The sequence below is a fragment of the Eleutherodactylus coqui genome, chromosome 3, assembly GCF_035609145.1.
Source record: "Eleutherodactylus coqui strain aEleCoq1 chromosome 3, aEleCoq1.hap1, whole genome shotgun sequence".
Taxonomy (NCBI): Eukaryota; Metazoa; Chordata; class Amphibia; order Anura; family Eleutherodactylidae; genus Eleutherodactylus; species Eleutherodactylus coqui.
The window spans coordinates 129,588,520-129,600,519 of record NC_089839.1 but is presented as its reverse complement, the minus strand read 5'-3'; positions in this window follow the sequence as shown (position 1 = coordinate 129,600,519).

The window sequence follows — 12,000 nt, the reverse complement described above, 5'->3', positions numbered from 1 at the left end:
TACCTATTGTGGCCCTAATCTTATGTCTGGATGCACAACGGGGCCCTAAATGAAAGGAGTAGTCGGTGTCTTTCAGAACATAAATTTAGCTTGAAAGCGTTTTAGGCCCAATGGCACATTTGTAGAGCTCTTGAGTGTCCAAAACCAAAGAGAACCCCCACAAGTGACCCCATTGTGAAAACTACACCCCTTAACAAATTTATCTAGGGGTGTACTGCCCATTTTGACCCCACAGTTTTGAATGAATTCAAGCAAAGCAAAAGGAAAAAAATGTGATTTTCGTTTTTTTGGCAATTCTGTCATTTTAAAAACGGCTTTTTTTGTACAGCACACACATGAATGAAGACTTGCACCCCAAAATAGATACCCCTGTTTGTCCCGTGTTTAGAGACATACCCATTGTGGCCTTAATCATTTGTCTGGATGCACAACGGGGCTCAAAATGAAAGGAGGAGTCGGTGGCTTTCAGAACAGAAATTTAGCATGAAGGTGATTTAGGCCCCATAGCACACTTGTAGAGCCCTTGAGCGGCCAAAACGACAGAGAACCCCAACAAATTACCCCATTTTGAAAACTAGACCCCCTAACGAATTTATCTAGGGGTGTACTGTGTATTTTTACACTACAATTTTTGAATAAATCTAAGCAAAGCAGTAGGAAAAAAATTACAATTTTCATTTTTTTGGCAGTTGTATAATTTTAAAAACAGTTTTTTTTGAACAGCACACATAGGGATGAAGACTTTCACCCCAAAAGGGATACCCCTGTTTGTCCCGTGTTCAGAAACATACCCCTTGTGGCCTTAATCTGCTTAAAGGACACATGGCTAGGCCTATAATGAAAGGAGCACCTGTTGGATTTCAGGGTACAACGGAATAAATTCCAGACCCCATCGCCCACTTATAGAGCCATTGAGCGTCCAAAACGATAAAGAACCCCACAAATTACCCCATTTTAAAAACTAGACCCCTTAACGAATTCATCTAGGGGTGTACTGCATATTTTGACCCCACAGTATTTGAATAAATCTAAGCAAAGCAGAAGCAAAAAATTACGATTTTCATTTTTTTGGCAATTTCGTCAATTTAAAAACAGTTTTTTTGTACAGTGTACATAGGAATGAAGACATTCACCCCAAAATGGATACCCCCATTTGTCCCGTGTTCAAAAACATACCCATTGTGGCCCTAATCTACTTACAGGACACATGGTTAGGCCCATAATGGAGGGAACACCCGTTGGATTGCAGGGCACAACTGAATAAATTCCAGGCCCCATTGCTCACTTGTACGGAATAAAAATTGACACCTTAAAAAAATATCCCCCCCACCACCCCCACACACTCCGCACCCTTTTCGGCGTTCCCCAAATCTTAGATAAAAGTAATAATGTGAACTGTGTAGTATTTCCGAAGACAGGGGTAATTACGTAGGCTGGTTGGGATGGGCACATGGGGCAATAAAACCGTGTATCCCCCCCTCCTCTCATGCTTTTTGGGGGTATTTCGTGACCTCAGTGGCGGGTATGGGGTGTAAAAAGTGGCGCTCTGTGAGTCTCCGTAAGTTTGATGAGGTGCGGCGGTCTCACACAGAAGGCGCTCAACAAGGTGTTCCTGGAACTGCATGAAGGCAAGCGTTCCCAGGGCTTCTTGTAAATTGCGTATTACAGGTAGCGGTCTGAATAACGCCGGGCTCTCGCAGCCGTACGGGGAATCCGCTTGCGGAGGCCCGCAGAGGATCCCGGCTGTGAGCCCGGCTGTGACCCTGCGTATGGCCGTGTAATGTACTGCGCATAACTGCCTAATCACACATGCGGTTATGCGCAGTACTTTTTTTTGTTTGCATTTCCCGCACCGTCGATTAGCGATGACGCGGGTACCCGCATCCCGTATACAACGTATTTGCGTATGGGCTGCGGGTATATCCGCGACCATGGAGCACAATGGGCTCTATGTTGCGGATATCCGCGGTAAAATAGAACATGCTGCGTTCTCTTTTCTGCAAGTGGTTTACGCAATTCCGACCCGCTAATGTGAGCGGGATTGTGTAATCCAATGCGATTGATCTGCGTATTACCACGGATCAGACGCATGCGGAATCCGTAATTCCTATTCGGTCATGTGAGACCGGCCTAAGGTAGATCGCTACCTTTTTATCACGTGACCGGGGACCGCTCAACGAGGCCACCCATCACTGCTCCAGGCTCTTGGCGACCATTGGTCGCCTGGGAGCAAGGAGATTTTAATTGTCCTGGGCTCCCCAACTACTGCGCATGTGTCGGGTGTTTTATCGGCAGTCGCATGCGCAGAATCCGGGAAAGTTCTCGGAGGAAGATCGCGTCGGGGTGCAAATACGGAGGTCTCTGGTAAAAATTTTCATCTCCTCTCACCGATCGCATCGGTGAGATGAACCTTCACCTTTTTTTTTTACTTTTACGTGATCGCCATTATCCATTGGATAACGGCAAACACGTGATTAGGAACCGATCACCGCTGCCCCCCATGAAATCTCCAGGCTCTCGGGTAAGTTTTGTAGCCAGGAGCAGGGAGATTTTAAATTATCACAGCTTTTGCGCATGCGCCTGCCATTGTGGCGACGGGCGCGTGCGCAGAAGCTGGGGTAAGGTCCGCGGATAAATCCGTGGGCCTTAGGTACGTCATTTCATCCTCCCTCACAGATATGATCCGTAGGGGGAGATGAGACGCAAGCTTTTTAAACTTTTTTAAACTTTTTTTTTTACTTTTTACCCTTTTTTTTTTTACTTTTTACCCTTTTTTTTTTACTTTACATGATCACTGTCATCCATTGGATGACAGTGATCATGTCCCTGGTGATATCTCTCTGCTCCTGGCTACACATGGCAGTCTGGAGCAGAGGGATTTTAAATTTCCCGGGGCTCGAGCCCCTCTGTGCACGCGCCCGATGTCAATCATCCGGCGCGCATGCGCAGATGGGCACTTCGGGTCCCGAGGTGAGTATTTTTACCTCCCGTCATGGATCTGATCCATGAGGGGAGGTGAAACGTTACTTTTTTAAAACTTTTTTAAACTTTTTCGCGATCGCTGCTATCCAATGAATAGCGGCGATCGCATGCCCGGGGACCGCTCACAGCGGTCCCCGGTAACACCTCCTGGTTTCCGGCTACCTTCTGGAGCCGGCAGCCAGGAGTTTTTAAATTTGCCGGGGACTCCTGGGCTTCTGCGCATGCGCGTGATGTCATCGCCTGGCGCGCATGTGCAGAAGGCCGGCGGCGGGTCCAGGAGGACCTGATCTTCGGGGGACACCGTGGACAAGCCGGGTGAGTCTTTTCAGCTGCCCTGATGGATCCAATCCATTAGGGCAGCTGAATATCTGCCTTTTTTTCAACTTTTATTTACTTTATTGCGATCGGCGCTATCCGTTGGATAGCGCCGATCACAATGCTGCGGGGGGACTGCCCGCAGCCCGGGATGACAGCTTCATGCTGTTGGCTACCTGCGGGCACCGACAGCATGGAGCTGTCACTTCCTCAGGCAAGTGGGCATTAATCCTAAGAGGATGCATAAAACTACATCCTCTAGGATTAAAGCCCATTTGCTGAGGACATAGTTTCCCTATGGGGCAGTCGTTAAGGGGTTAAATAAGCATATTATTCAATAGCCTTGTGAAGAAAAAAACAGGACTGCAAAATCAGAATATATAAATAAAATATAGTATTCCACCACAACTGGTGTTTTGGGGATTCCCATAAATAAATTCTCTTATTCTATGACATTAGTTTCCTTGTAGTTAAGCATATCAATTTTCAAAACCCTCTGCCATCTTTAATACAGACGTAGAAGGCATGATATAATGCAATAAAACTTTCACAACAAGAGACATATGCATGTGTACCTTTTATTATACTCACAAACAAAGATTAAAAAAAGTATGTTTTGAAACAAAATGAACTAGAATTCTGATGCATTTAGCTTAGTTAATCTCCTCATTGTGTTTTGGCTTTCGTATTTGAACAGACAGCCTATGGTTCTGCTCAGGGTTCCCACTTTTGGGTATTTAGACATAATTTGGGACAGAACCCAAGAGCGTGGACATAAATGTGATGTGAACGTACCATTGTTCTTACTTATGTAGCACCATAATTTTTATACCACTTGACATTGCATGATATTATGTTTATACATTGCACTAATTACATGACAGTGTGATAAAGACAGCAGTGTATAGTTAAACGCCCTACTGATATGAGTGCACAATCTATAGAAAGTAAGTACAGAGGTCAAGGAACACAGTAATAATCTGCACTGTCTGACAATATCCTGGATGTTCTAGTTATTTTATTGTCTACAATATTACATGCTATTTAGTTCTAATCAATCAATTAGCAAAAAAAATATTAAGAAGATCAATTCTCAATGTATTTACATACATTTTTACTTTTTGCCAATTCAGAAAATGTAATTGCAATTGTCCTAAAATAGAAAAGCATCCACTTTCAGTGTGTGAAAATGCATGCGTGTCATGAATTACATTGTAAATTAAACACAATCTTTTTCTAGCACAGAACAATTAATGTGCTACAGAAAAGTGGATTTTAATTCATAGGGGAGAAAGAGAACTGATGTTGCTGTAGCAACTTTTGTGTTTGCATGATTAGTTACTGATATGTGGCCATGTGAAATGCTATTCAGTATTATTTTTCATAATGAATGTGTTCAACTTTAAAACATGCTTTTTATCGGAAAGTCTTAGCAGGGTACTTCTTCTGACCTGCCATAGTGCTTAAAATATATGTTTTTCTTTCCTTTCCATTTCTAGTTATGGAAGAAAAGGCTATTGCGGTACAGAAGGCAATATATTTATGCAGATATATTGTTAAATGTTGACATTAACAACCTGTTAGTGTGGTTTCTCACATGGCGTTTTTGAAAAAAATTCAGCGACCTTTATGGTAATATTTTCACAGTACTTTTTGAAGTAATTTCTTTTTCTTTTTTTAGTAAAAATTGCCACACTGCAATGTGTATGCAAATTTTGCTGCAGATTACTGGCGGAGCTGCAGAAAAATATACTTTTCAAAGACATTGAATTTTTTTGTTTTGCAAAATCTGCAGGAAAATTTGCAGCAACAAATTCAAAAAAAATCTGCACCAAAATATTTTCTCTGTGGAGCCTACTATAACACCAATTTCATGAATAAACCTGACATTAAACTACTCACATACAGAAATCAACTTTTTGGGCACCACTATAAAAATTTCAAACAACTCAATACAGACATCTCTATACCGAAAACCAATTGATCGGCCCACAAACCTCAGATGGGACAGTTCCATCCTAAACACATCAAAAAGTACATAATCTACATCCAGGCTATCAGATACTACCGGATATGCTCCAACGCAACAGTCAGAGAGAAATATTTATACCACCTTAAAAGGACATTTTTAAATCAGGGCTATCATCCCAGTGCAATTGATGACCAAATCACCAGAGACACCAGGATACCCAGAAATCAACTACTCCAATACAGAGAGAAAGAAGAAAACAGTTGTGTACCTCGAGTAGTGACCTCGCAGCTAGCGGTACTAAGGAAAACCGCAAAGAAATTCCATCATATCCTACACAAGGATGACCATCTGAAAACCATATTCCTAGACCCTCTCCTTCTGTGTTACAGGCAACCTCCAAATTTGAGGAACCATATAATCAGCAGTGCATTGCCCTTTGACACGCAAAAAGGAACTTATCCCTGTAATGTAAGCAGCTCTAAGACCTGCTCACATGTACTGACTGCGGACAGGATACAAATCCCCAACACACAACAGGACTATAAGATCCCTGGCACATTCACATGTTACATGTCCAATGTTGTATACCTGATCCTGTACAGTGAATGTCCTGTTGGGGGCCTTTATATTGAGGAAACAGGACGAAAACTGAAAGCCAGGATGAGATCGCATTGCCACACAATTTGAGAGAGAAAGACTGAATTACATGTGGCGAAACATTATTCTAGTCACGGACACGACATACAACATACGAAAGTTATTATATTTAAGTGCAATTTCAAGTGCCAACATCACAGAAGAATTTCGGAATACAATTTTATAACCATCTTGATACTATCACAAACGGAATGAATCTTGGAGGTTTTTTTCGCATCAGTGGAGAATATGAGATATGAGAAACCCAGAGCATAGGTAACATGCTGGTCTCGTGGTGACCCCCTAACATCAATTTAGAGACCAAAAAACTTTCAAATCCCTTGTCACTGGACTAAATAAGTATTTAAGTATTTACTGTTCTGCTCTTCCCTTTCTGGTATTCATCTAAATTATATTAATCACATATTAATCACATCATCTCTGTGCATCTTATCCTGTTCTGGAATTCAATTTAAGTGCAAATTAAACACACCATGTTTGTATCCTTTCATGTGATTATGTGTATATGTATTTATATAAATGCGCCCTTAAATTTGTTCAATTATGCCTGAGGAAGAACCCTGAGAGTTTTGAAAGCTCGCTATAACATCATGTATTTTTTGTTAGCCATTAAACGGTATCATATCTACAAGATTACTTGATTTCTCTTACTGAGAACAATCACATTTTGCTCTACTGGCTAACATGGTACTAAACTTTTTTCGTTTTACCTAATGGTGTGGTACAGAGTAATGCTATCCTATAGCAGGGGTGCTCAACTGGTGAATAGCAGATGCCAGCTGTCCGGATCTCTGCTGTTCAGACTAGAAGAAGTGGGAAGAGGCAGGAGTAAAAGTACCTTTAGTAGGACGAGTAGGCCATGAAGTAGGATGCACTTGGTGAGCGGTATTTTTTTCTAGCCAGTTTACCACATCATTTTATGACTCACCCCGCTCAACTGAGTAGTGATGAAAGATCTTTTGTCCTCTGCTGCAGCAGCACATAACCATGCTTTGGGCTCCAAAGTGCTGCTACAGTAAAGGAAGAACAATCTTCGCCTGTTGCATCATCCTCACATATGCCCTGCAATCACTGCTGCCCTGCCTGCTGCAAGTTTAAATGGATCAGCAGTTAGTTTGAAACTAACAACTGTACAATCCATGCTCTCCTTTTTCTTTGCTATTAAACCTTTTCTAAGTGAATGTTTCAAATACAGAAGTAAATGCACAACATGTTAATGAATTTACCAATATTGCCGGAGTCCAGAGTAGTTGTTTTAAGGTTGATAGACTTAGGCCCCCTGTCCACGGGCGTGATTCCGCCGCCGGTAAATCGCCGGCGAATCATGCCATCTGAAGCTTTCCATAGCATTGCTATGCAAAGCGCCGCCCCCTGTCGACAAGCGGAGAATCATTACGATTCTCCACTCATGGCCAGCAATTAGCAGCATGATGTGAATTGCCGCGATTCTCTGCGGTCAGCCTATCTGCCGGCTCCTGCTCCCGGGCGGTATCCCGCAGAAATCCGCCGCAGGATACCGCAATGCCCGTGGATAGGGGGCCTTAGGCTGATCTCACACGGGCACAATTGTCATTGAGCAATACTCAATACCAATAGTGCATTGATTTGTATTGGGCCACTCACACCTGTAATTTCTTTGTGCACATGCTACTCACACAAACAAAATTGCGTCATGGACATTCTTGGCATGTATTATGTGCACATACATACCAACATAGTGTATGGGGATTAGCAGCATGCAAGAACAATGCAAGTTATTTCGTACTTGCTGTATGCTCATGCTGGCACACACATTCATAAAAACCTGGCCTTAGCCCATCATATTTTGCATCTAGGCCTCTCTTGCACTCTTTTAGTGAGTTCGCCATCACCACATCCTCAGGCAGAGAGTTCCATAGTCTCACTGCTCTTACAGTAAATAACCCCCTTCTATGTGGTGTAGAAACCTTCTTTCCTCCAAGTGTAGAGAGCACCCCATTGTTAAAGTCACAGTCCTGGATATAAATAGATGATGGGAGAGATCTCTGTTTTGTCCCCTGATATATCTATACATAGTTCTTAGAGTGCCCCCTTGTTACAGTCCTGGGTATAAATAGATGATGGGAGAGATCTCTGTATTGTCCCCTGATACATCTATTCATAATAATTATGTCGCCTCCTCGCCTGTCTTTTTTCTAAACTAAATTATCCTAATTTGCTTGAGATTATTGCCCATTCTGAATTTAAAGAAGTATCACAATAGCAGTTTTATGTTAATTACACATCAATATGTATTTAAGTTAATTACTCACTTTATTTTGGTCCCAGAAGAACCCACAGTTTTATATTATTACGCATCAGTAATTTTGTTTGTTAATTGCACCAATTTGGGCCCCATTTATAATTGGAACTCACAATCCACTTACATATCCAATAATAATATTAATGAAAAGTGAAAGTAAAAATACAGAGTATGAAAATAGAACCAAAGTGTTAGAAAAACATGGGCACACATCCATTGGCCGCCTGCACACGGGCGGAAATCCCGCCGCGGGATTTCCCGCGGGATTTCCGCCACTGAAAGTTTGCATAGGAGTGCATTACAATACGCACTCCTATGCAGACGGCCGCGGTTTGGCCGCGCGAAATCTCGCGCGGCAAACAAACCGCGGCATGTCCTATTTTTGTGCGGGGCACGCACTTACCCGGCCGCCGGCTCCGGTCTGCGCATGCGCCGGCTGCGCGGCAGCTGGCACATGAAAGAGCCGGGGCCGCCAGGCGCGGGTGAGTACACGCTCGTCCCTGCAGGCTCTCGGGTCGGGTCCCGCGGCGAGAATTCTCGCTGCCGGATCCGACCCGCTCGTGTGCAGGCGGCCATATGTTATACATGATCTATGACATCTCAGGGTCAAGGAAACTATATTTTGTTTTAATCTGCTTTTATTTTGTATTTCAATAGAAATTTGTTTATGTAAGACATACCCAGAAGCAAGCAGAATGTTCTACAGAAACCTCCCCCACATACACACTAAAGATAATGTGGCACACTGGGCTCATCTTATGCTTATCTAGTGAAAACAAGAATAACCAGTTATCTAAGGATGATATGGCATATGTAATACGCATGTCTGTTACACCCTGTGCATAAAGCCATTTGCATTCCGCTATAAAAACCCACACCTATAAAAAATAAAGCAGAATCATCTTATGAATATATCTCATGTTTTACGTGTTGATTCTCCATGTGCTTGTACCCACATTAAATCCCACAACGCATTTGCATTAAAATTAATTTGGCACCCAACCTCTTCCGGACCAAGACGGGACCTTTACTCTGGGATGGACAGATCACATGCAGCTGCATAAGAGGTAAAAAGCTTATTCTTACAATTTAACTAATAACTATGAATAGTTTTATAATGGGACAGTACAGAGATCTCTCCCATCACCTATTTATACCAATGACTGTAACAAGGGAGCGCTCTAATAACTATGTATAGATATATCAGGGGTCAGTACAGAGATTTTGCGAATCATCTATTCTTACCCAGGACTGTGATAAGGGGGTGCTCTAATAACTATATATAATAAATCAGGGGACAATACAGAAATCTCTCCCATTATCTATTCATACCCAGCACTATAACAAGAGGGCACACTCTGCATCTTGAGAAAATAAGGTTTTTACACATGATATAGAAGGGGTTTCTTTACTGTAAGGGCAATGAGACTATGGAACTCTCTGCCTGAGAGTGTGGAGATGGCAAATTCGATAAAGGAGTTCATGAGGGGCATGGTTTTTTTTCTAAGGCGATAAAACATTATATGTCATAACTATTAATAACGTCAGGAGGGTCAGTGATTTGGGGATTATTCAGATTGCCAGATTGGGGTCAAGAAGGAATTTTTTTCCCCCTAAATGGGGAAATTGGCTTCTACCTCATTGGTTTTTTTTTGCCCTCCTCTGGATAAATATTGGGAGGTAATAGGCTGAACTGAACGGACATGTCTTTTTTCGTCCCTATATACTATGTTACTATGTTTCTATGCAAACATTTTTCCTTTAGAGAAGTCTATGGAAAAGCCTCTGAAAAAATGCCATACAAGGAGCAAGCTGTATTTTGACAAAACACCATGGACCCAAAAACACAACCAGAGTGAAGAAAAATACCACAAAAAACACTGTTTATAGTGATTTTTTTTATAACTCCTTATTGATCTACTACTACCAGTAACATCTGACTGCAGTAGTTTTTGTCCCCCCCAAAACCCTGAGGCAATAAAATGTTGAAAAATTGTAGCATTTTTCCTAAAACACTATGATGAAAATTTACTGAGCCCGGCATTCCCCACGCTGTGCTTAGTATAATGTCCCCTAGCAGCTGATGTGCTTAATACATGACGAGGTCAAAAGCTGCAATCAAGTCAAAAATGGAGAGAAATTTCTAGGCTAGGGCTACAGGCCATTTTGGGGCACGTCACTTATGTGACCAAAGATTGCACCATGGCTCTGCTACAGTCCAACTTAATGTAAGTAAATGTGATCATATCATGACTAGCAAGTTGCTGCAAACCTGATAACCACAATCACTTGTGAAAATTGCTTCTGATTATGCAATTTCACTGGGCTACACTGCAATCTTTGCCCACATTACATGTGTCACGACTAGAGATGAGAGAGCACAAAAATGCTCGGGTGCTCGTTACTCGAGTCGAACGTTTCGCGATGCTCGAGGGTTCGTTTCGAGTAACGAACCCCATTGAAGTCAACGGGCGACCTGAGCATTTTTGTATATCGCTGATGCTCGCTAAGGTTTTCATTGGTGAAAATCTGCAAAACCCAAGAAAGTGCTAGAAACGACACAGAAACGGATAGGGCAGGCGAGGGGCAACATGCTGGGCTGCATTTCAGGTTCCCAGGTCCCACTATTCAGCCACAATAGCGGCAAGAGTGCCCCCCCTACCAATTTTTACTTCGGACAAACCCTCATTAGCAAGGCACACCTTAGCTAAGCACCACACTACCTCCCACAAAGCACAAGCACTGCCTGCGGGACACACCCCTACCTCTTCTCTTGGGTTACATGCTGCCCAACCCCCCCCCCCCCCCCCCGCACGACCCAGTGTCCACAGCGCACACCAAAGTGTCCCTGCGCAGCCTTCAGCTGCCCTCATGCCACACGCTGGCCTCACAGCCACACCACCCTCATGTCTATTTATAAGTGCGTCTGCCATGAGGAGGAACCGCAGGCACACACTGCAGAGGGTTGGCAGGGCCAGGCAGCGACCCTCTTTAAAAGGGGCGGGGCGATAGCCCACAATGCTGTACAGAAGCAATGAGAACTCCAATCCTGTGCCACCTCCATCAAGAGCTGCAAACGTGGGCATAGCAATTGGGAATCCATGTGCCATACCGTATTCATTCTGTCAAGGTGTCGCATAGCTCAATTCACACTGCAAGGGGAAAGCCATCAGTGCTCTGCCCTCTACCCAAGTCAGTCAGTGCCTTTGTACCAGACAGGTCAAACACCGCGATGGGAACTAAGTTTGCACCAACAGCATAGAGGGGGTCCTAGGAAGCCCAAGACATGACCAAAAAATTGATCTGAGCGGCCAAACATGGCAGACTTGCACCGTGCCCACAACATAGGCCTCAGCCCACAGCTTCAGCAATCCTAGGCAGGAAGCAGACTTTCACTGCACCAAGTCAGACTGGGGTTCTTTATAAGTAGACACATGCAGTTACAACTCCGTGTGGACCGACAGCATAGGTGGGTCCCAGGAAGCCACTGGCGGTACATAAATATATCCCATTGCATTGCCCAGCACAGCTGAGGTTACGTCCGATTAAATGCAGGTGGGCTTTGGCCCACACTGCATGCCCCAGTCTGACTGGGGTTTTTAATACATAGACACTGGCAGGTACAAATCCCTAATGTGAAGTCCCTGTGGACCCACACCATGGGTGGGTCCCTGGAACCCATCGGCGGTACATAAATGTATCCCATTGCAGTGCCCTGCTCAGCAGAGCTAATGTCACATACAATACAGGTGGGCTTCGGCCCACAGTGCATGCCTCAGTCAGACTGGTAATA